Consider the following 9,388-nt stretch of genomic DNA (forward strand, 5'->3'; position numbering starts at 1 on the left):
CGTCTTTCCCAACGATTGGAGGCCCTTCTGGGATCAGGGGAATGAGACCTATCATTACTGTTTTTGGCATATCGAATACACCATGGGTAGCTTGCCAGACTCTGCCTTGTGGGCAGGATACTCTAGGTAGCTTGCTGGGCTCTCTGAAAGCCATGAAAGATATATGCATATATCTTTTACAATATTTGGGATATGAATACATCATGGGGCGCTTGCAAGGCTCTCTCATGCAGGCAATAGATTCTTGGTAGCTTGTCAGGTTCCCCAAGAGGGAGAACAAGGCTATTAGATGTTGCATGGCTGCCTTGCGGCCACTTGCTTCCAGGAACTTGTTCTTATAGTCTCTGGATGTTGGCCATTGGTGGGCTTACATGGCGCCGGGGGCAGTTTGTGGGTGTGGCTGCCAAGCTACTGGAAAATGGGGGGTCTGGGTGGAGAAGGCCCAGTCCCAGTCCGAGCAGGCTTGGAGATCTCAGCCCTGAGTCCCACACACCTGGGTTCCTCTGCCAGTCCCTTCGTGCATGAGGCTCATCTGAATGTGTGGAGAGTGGCCTTGAGCATGGCTGTGGCTGGGTTCTGGAGGTTCCGGGTATGATCCAGAGAGCAAAAATAAGAAAAGAAAGTGGCATCATTTGGACATAAATGTTGTTTTTAATGTGACTTATTTAATGACATTTGTATATAATAAATTTTAGTTTTGTTTGAAAAGTTTTTTATAAACATTGTGAGAATTCAATATAGGATGTAAGCTAATATTAGAATTAATGATATGTATATTTTCTATGATAATAGGTAATTTAATATTGTTTTTTCACAGAGAAATAGCTATCCTACAACTTCTGATTAGTTATCTATATTTATATACTATAACAATGATATCAGAATGAATGTACTAATAAATATTTGTAATTCTTTTTCATAAACTGAATTTATAATAAAATATAATTGTTACTGAATTACTTAAAATTGAATTTGTTAACACATAACACAACTATTATTTTAATATAATCTTAATGTTTACCTTAAAGAACAAAAAAAGTCGTCCTTACCTATACAAAGGAAAAAATAAGTTTTATTTGTACAAGTTTATCTTCTTTGATGATTAATGCCTAGTTTTTATAATGTAACCAAAAACTGTTAATTACATACATCTAATCAGTGAATTTATTTTAATTTAATTGAATTTGGAATGGAGATATTTAATAGTATTTTAGGTATACATTATGCTTATTTCATCAAATTCAGATATAGCAGGAATTCCTATTAATTCAGAAGTTTTTCTTATTTCAAAATTTCAAATCAAGATGAAATACATAGAATTACATTAATTTTGTTCTTCCAATATAATCATTAAAAATTATAAGTTAACTTTCAAAATTGCCATGGCAGAGCCTGGCAAGCTACCTATGAGGTATTTGATATGCCAAAAACAGTAACAACTTGCTCTTAGTGTTTTTCATGTTCCTGTAGTGAGGAGACACCGTCAGCCTACATTAGCATGGGACAGGGACAAATGAAGATGTTACTGGTACCTGCTCGAGCAAATGGGTGAACAACAGGATGACAGTGATACAGAACCTTCCAAATAATTTGAGATATTCATTTAAGAAAATAGATTAGGGGCTGGAGTGATAGCACAGTTGGTAGGGCATTTGTTTGTCTTGCACGCGGCTGACACGGGTTTGATTCCCAGCATCCCATAAGGTCTCCTGAACACTGCCAAGAGTAATTCCTGAGTGCATGAGTCAGGATTAACACCTGTGGCTCACCTGATGTGACCCAAAAAGAAAAAAAAAAGAAATAAAATGGAATAACCTATACTTTGAAGTGATTAGATGAAAAACTGTTATAATTTCCTTCTATTAAACAAAATTTAAAAAAAAACCCATAGAGGATATTTGATACTGGGCTTAAAAATGCTCCCTAAACTATTCAGATATCAATACCCACTATATTTAGCTAACCTTGATGACAAAAGAACTTTTTAAAAGAAGTTAATTTAAGAATGTTAAAATAAAATTATTCTCATATACTTGGGTAGGTAAGATAATCGTAAAGAACATTGTTACAAGGAAAACTTTGTGAAAAGTAGACTGTAACTTAAAATTATTCATTTGTTGTATTGACAAATGACAAAAAATAATTGATAGGTACTGGAGAAACTATAACAGAACAGATTTACCGAGATTTATTTAATTTGAAAGAACAGTTTATGTTATCATAACATCACATGTACAAATATGTTAAACAATATACAATAATATGTTTATAAGGTGAAAACCTTTATCTTGTTTGTTTATTGTGTATATGTACATACTGCAAAATTGACTTTTATATTATATGTCCATAATGAATTCCAAAATAATTGTCATCAAAAGGTTGAATGAATGTGAGCCAACAATTCCACTTCTTAGCATCTTCCACAAGGGCCTAAAAGCTATACCAAAAAGACATTTGCACTTTTGTCTTTGCAACATTATTCAACAATAGCTAAATGTGGAAAAAATTCAAATGTCTAAAAACAGATTGCTATAAAAGAGACTGTGGTATATAGACACAGGTTGTAGTGATTAGAAAAATAAGTAAATAAAACTTGGTAATAATATGGCAGTTCAATATAATGTTGTGTGCTAGGTGCTGTATTGTGTACAGACTGAAAATAAGGTTAGAACTTTCAATGATTTTTCCTTAGGAGATGAGGGTGAGAAATCAGGAAACAGCTGAGCCTATTCAGAGATCACTCCTGGCAATGCATTAGTGACCACATGCAGTGTCAAGGATTGAACTGAGGCCAACTGCATGCAAAGCAGTGTCTAAATGTTTCCTGATACAAAATGCTATTATCAATAATCTATTATGTTACTTTAATGGACCATTAACTCAACGTTTAAATTTAGTGAACATTTTTATAAAATCTGGCCTTATAAAATCACAAACATCTAAGTCTAAAAGAGTGTGTCAAAATATGGTCTGATAAGGTAATATAATATAATTTAATATAGTATTAATGAAATATTTTTAAAACTGACTTAGAATAAAAATAAAACATTTTAAATAGTAATTCAAGTGACTATTATATTGTATTATAGCTGTTTCAAATTATAAGGATCCTTCATTTAAGATAAACTGCAGGAAAACATACTATTATGCAATATATCCTGTGTATTTTGTTGTCAGAAGAGATTTGCAAAGGGTTCTAAAATAGGTTATGAGTCATAGTCTATGTTAACTTTTGTGAATAATATATTTTAAAATTGCTTTCTATAGTCATAAAAGTACAGGCTTATTAAAATTATTTCAATAAGGCTAAAGTATGAAAAGCAAATGTCATCCTAAGATATTTAGGTAGGTTCAGAGATTTGTTTTAAAATTTTAAAGTCATGGACACTTTTCTCAACAGGTCTGTGAATCCCCTTGTGCGCCCCCTCCCAATCCGGCCCTGCGTCCCCCAATGCCAGCCTCCAGGACCAGCCCTGGGGGCATCTGCTTCGATTTCCCCTGCCAGCAACTGCCCAAGTAACCTCCGCTCTTCTCAACAGGTCTGTGGATCAGGGCATTAGCATCTGGACCGGCTAGGAGTGTGGCCTCCACTGTAAGGGGCGTGGCCTCCTCAAAGTGGGCATGGTCTTCTGTGTGGCTGGCAGCAGCAGTTATATTTCCCATTCCCAGCACTCTCGACTCACATCCCAACCTTTATTACCTAATTCTGTGGAAAACGTTACCCCAAACACAATACTCAATAATCCACTGGCCTACTCTAATTCCACCAAAAGACCAGTATACACAAGAAGTTGTAAAAAGCCCAATATAAAAGAACACCTCCTCCACTGCTTCACTAGATGCCCATCATAAATCACAGAATAATGCTGAGAGGTAGGATATACTCTAGAAGGGCAGAAGCGTGACCACCATCCACCAAGCTTTTTCAAAATCCTTTCACACAATAAGAGAGAACGGTGCTAGTGAACAGGAAGGTTTTACCTCTATACAACCACAACAGCATGAAGAAACAGCGCAAATCTCTACTACAAGGAGAGGACAAAGAAAAGAGTCCCGAATCCTCACAGGGGTTACCCACAAATATGATCTCTCCCGACAAAGAATTCCAAGATGAAATGCTGAGGATGTTCAAAGAACTCAAAGAAACAATGGAGCAGACATACAGAAAACTAAAGGAAGAAACAGTGGGACAGATAGCTGAGAAAAATACAGGAGAAATGAGAGCAGAAATAAGAAAGCTACAAAAAGAAATGTCACAAATAAAGGATTTGGTAGATGAAATTAAAAATTTAGTGGGTGCCCTCAACAGTAGAATATCTACAGCTGAAGGCAGAATCAGTGAACTTGAAGATGAGCAGCAGAAATCATACAGGAAACAACAAACAATGGGAAAAGACCTCAAAATAGCTCTAAGGTGAATCAAAGACCTAGGGGATGACTTTAAGGGGAACAACATTAGAATCACTGGAGTACCAGAAGGACAGGGGACAACCCCAATGAAAAAGCCACAGTTAAAGAAATCATTCCTGAAAAGTTCCTAGAGTTAGAGAATGCAGGCATCCAGATCGAAGAAGCCAGAAGGGTGCTACCTAAAAGAGATGCTAATAAAAATACTCCAAGGCATATTATAGTCAGAATGATGGATGCCACAGATAGAGACACAATGCTGCAAGCAGCAAAGCCAAAGAAGGAAATAACATACAAAGGAGCACCCCTTAGATTTACAGCAGACTATCAGAGGAAACCCTCCAAGCCTGAAGACAATGAGGGATATAGTGAAAAAACTCAATGAAATTAATGCCTCGTCAAGAATACTTTATCCAGCTAAACTCTCACTCAAACAATACACCATTTTACATAATGGAACAATTTTACATGATGGAACAATACATCATTTTATAGATAAACAACAGCTCAGGAACTTAATAAACTCAAACCAAACATTAAAGAAGGACGGAAAGGGCTCCTGTAAGACAAGAAGGAAAACACCCATACCACAGCAAACTCTTATAGAAAGATGGCACAAAACCTCATGACAATAATCTCTCTCAATGTCAATGATCTAAATGCACCAATCAAAAGACAGAGTGGTAAAATGAATACAGAAACTAAAACCAACATTCTACTGCCTGCAAGAACAATCAGAACAAACACAGACTCAAAGTTAAAGGAGGGAAAATAATCTTGCAAGCAAACAACTCCCTCAGAAAAGCTGGGGTGGAAATACTAGCATCGGACAACATAGATTTTTCATTGAAAAAAAATTAGAAGGGACAGTTAAGGGCATTTCCTATTTATCAAAAGTTATGTACAACAGGAAGAAATCACACTCTTATATGTATACTCACCTAGTGAAGGACAAGCTAAATACTTAAAACAATGGCTAACAGATTTTAAGGACATTTTGCTAGCAATACAATAGTAGTTGGAGACTTCAACACCACCCTGTCACCTCTGGATAGATCAAGAACAAAACTCAGCAAAGAAACATCGTCTCTGAAGGAAAAAATAGAGAGAGGGCTAACAGACCTATACAGAGTTTTACACCCCCAAAAGAAGAATACACATTCTTTTCCAGTGCACACAGAACATTTTCTAAAATAGACCATGTGCTGGGTCACAAAACAGGCCTCAATAGAATAAGGAAGATAGAAATTGTATCAGCTATCTTTTCAGAACACGATGCACTGAAGATAGAAGCTAATCACACACAGGCATGGAGAAACAACCCAAACACCTGGAAATTAAACAATTCAATGTTGAACAATGAGTGGATCAGGAAGGAAGTCAAGGAAGAAATAAAAAAATACCTGGAAACAAATGAGAATGAAGACACAAGCTACCAAAACCTATGGGACAGCTAAAACCATGTTAAGAGGAAAATTTTTAGCTTTGCAAGCACTCCTCAGGAAGGAAGAAAGGGCCTACAATAGATATCTTGACTTCAAAACTCAAGATCTTAGAAAAAGATCACGGGAACCCAAACCTGGCCTAAGGAAAGAAATAATAAAACTTAGAGCAGAAATTATCAACATAGAGACCGATCCAGCCCCCCCCTCACCCTGGACTGCCACCCTGGCCAACAGCACACTGTTCCTAAGTACCATAGTCAGCCCATGTGTGTGACAATCCCCAACTTGCTCTTCCTGCATCCCAGCCAGCATCTCGGACCCAGACTGTCCCAGCCACCACTCCTCGCTCCTAACTGCGAACTGGCCAATGACACACTATTTCCCAGCACCGCAGACATTTTCTCTTCTGGCCCAGGTGTGTGACATCCCCGACCCACTCTTCCCAAGTCCCAACCAGCGTCTTGGACCCATCTATAGTGTGGCAGGGGGTGTGGCTTATTTCTCAGAGGGTGAGGCCTCTGCTGAAGTGGGTGTGGCTGCAGTTATTTTCCTCAAACCCACCAATCTGTTGTTATATCTCAGTCTTCATTACCCATGTCCGTGAGTAATATCCTAGCTATCAAAAAAATAGTAGGCCAACAGGCCACTGGTCTATTTCAATTTCACCAAAATACCAATGAATACAAGCAGCTGTACAAACCCAATGTAAAAGAGCACATTCTCTGAAAGCATCACTTGAAGCCTCACATAAGGAACAGAGAAACATCTGAGAGAAAGGACATGTTCTAGAAGGGGAAAATAAAAAGCGACCACCATCGACCGAGACCATCCAGAATCCTTGCTTGCAACAAGAGGGAATAGGGATAGTAAAGTTGAAGAGGAAACAGTGCAAATCCCCACCGCAAGGGGAGGACTATGAAAGGACTCCAGAAGTCTCAATAGGCGTTTCCCACAAACTTGAGCTCTTCCGATAAAGAATTCAGAGATGAAATGCTGAAGATGTTCAAAGATATCAAAGAAACTACGGAACAGGTATCCATTAAATTAAAGGAGAACATGGAAGAAACAATGGAACGAACAGCCAAGAAAAGTTCTGAAAAGTTTTAGTCATTGATAAATCTACTGTGTTGGACATATTTCCTTTAATTTCCTATAGAATTTCACAGACACAGGTTAGACTTTTTGATAGAAGTCATACATCTCCTTTTATTGAAATTTTCTATTATACTTGGAATAGCTTTTGAATTTGCACTTTCAATTTGTGCTGTTAAATCTCAGTGAACATTTTACCTCAGTTTAAGTATCCATTCATCTTTTGTGTATGGATCTAAATATCTTGCAAAAATAACTGTCTGCTCTTTCATTTCTTTAAAAAATCTTCTTAATTACATTTTACTTATTTTAATATCTGTTCAATAAATGAGCAGCTGTGTTGTATTGTTTAATTTATAATCGTTATTACTAATGGTCTTATGCCAACATGACAACATTTTATTGTTCTTGTATGCTGAACAGTACATGCAATAAAAATGTCCAGAGATCCACCAGCTGGTTAATTTCCCAGATACTGGTTATGTTCTATGTCAATTCCTTTTTCTCCTGAATAGTAGAAGTTTTCTGTGTGAAACATCTCAGATTTTGAGACATCTCATGAATTAATACACAGAGCTGTGTAGCATATTCTCTTGAAAAAATCTTGTCTGAAAAGGTCTGAAAAACCCTCCATGATATCGAAGCTAAAGGTAACTTCAAAGAGGACATGCAATTAAGCAATCAAGTACAAACAGAGATGAACAAATGGGACTGTATTAAACTAAGAAGCTTCTACACTGGAAAAGACACAGTGACCAGAATACAAAGGCAGCCACAAGGTCTTCTGACATCCCATGGAATCCTGTCCGTAACAGCGGTCGTCTCTGAATCACATTACATGACCAGCCCATCTGATTTTTGGTGCCTTGGCAAACGAGACAGCGTCCCTGATTCTTGACCATTGACGCAGGTCAGAACTCCGGATTCCTTTTCTCACTTGAGTGAGATGTGATACTCCTAGCATAGCTCTTTTGATTCCTCTTTGGGATATCTGAATAGCATTCTCATCCTGTTTGTGTAGGGCCCAGGACTGTGAGGCATATGTTAGTGCAGGAAGAACAGCGGAATCAAAAAGAAGTGCCCGGAGTCGGAGGTCCTTCGCTCTCTGAACCACTTCTTCAACTCTCTTAAAGGCATTCCATGCTGCTCTCTTCCTCTGTGCAGTTCTGGCACAAGTCATTCTTCATGTTGATTTCTCGACCCAGGTGCACATAGCTGCTGCATTGGGAGATGTTCATTCCATTGAGAGCTAATGAAGCTTCAGGGACTAGTTCGTTTTTCATGAACATCGTCTTGTTGAGATTCAGCTGCAAACCAACCTTTCCACACTCGTGGTCGAAGTCAGCCAGCATTTGTGTCCCTTGGCCAATGTTTGGTGTTATGAGAACGATGTTATCAGCGAAGCGGAGGTGGTGTAATTGCCGACTGTCTATCTTCACTCCCATTCCTTCCTATTCCAGTCGTCGCATGATATTCCCGAGGGTGGCACTGAAGAGTTTCAGTGAAATGGTATCACCCTGCCACACCCCTCTCTTTACATCGATGATCACTTCCCTGTAGAATGGTGAGAATCCACAATACAGCTCACAGAGGATTTTGGTATACTGAGTTTGAACACCCTGTTTGGCCAGGGCTTCTATGACCGCTTCAGTCTCAACATAATCAAAGGCCTTCTTTAAGTCAATAAATGTTAGAAGAGCAGCATCTTGAACTCTCTTGAAACTTCAATGAGTTTGGTCATTGTGTGGATATGCTGTATCGTGCTGAATCCCCTCAGAATCCGGCTTGCTCACATGGTTGTCCTTCATCTAGTGTTCTGTCTATTCTATTCAGGATGACAGGAATGAACAACTTGAAGACGACAGAGAGCAGGCAGATTGGACGGTAGTTGCCGATGTCGTGAATGTCTCCCTTCTTGTACCACAGAACAGTCCTACTGGTTTTCCACTGAGACAGAACCTTGCATTCAGACAGGTAGCGTGTAAAGAGCCGAGTCACTGTATTGACTGGCTGCAGATTCTTCAGGTGTTCAGATCTGACCTTGTCCGGACCAGGTGCTATACACGTCTTTACCAACAAAATGGCATGTCAGATTTTAGAAGGGAGGACGTTGGGAACGACATATCCAACCTGCAGAATTTGGTATGTGGGCAGGTGGACATGGCTGTCAATGAGATCCAAGTAGAAGTCGTGAATAATCCTCTCCATTGCCTTTCTGGAAGATGTGATAGATCCATCGGGACGTTAGAGAGCAGTCATCTTGGTCTTGTAGTTGGCAAAGGATAGGTGAGCATTGCAAATACTTTTCCCGGCTTCTACTGCACTGGCCAACACTGCTGCTCTTGTCTCTTTGAGGTCTTCTTTTATCGCATCTCTGCACAGCTTTGTGAGCTTGGACATTAGCTTGTGGTTGCCTGATGCTCGCGCCAAACCACGTTGACAAA

This window comes from Sorex araneus, chromosome 2 (assembly GCF_027595985.1).
Source record: "Sorex araneus isolate mSorAra2 chromosome 2, mSorAra2.pri, whole genome shotgun sequence".
NCBI classification, from domain to species: domain Eukaryota; kingdom Metazoa; phylum Chordata; class Mammalia; order Eulipotyphla; family Soricidae; genus Sorex; species Sorex araneus.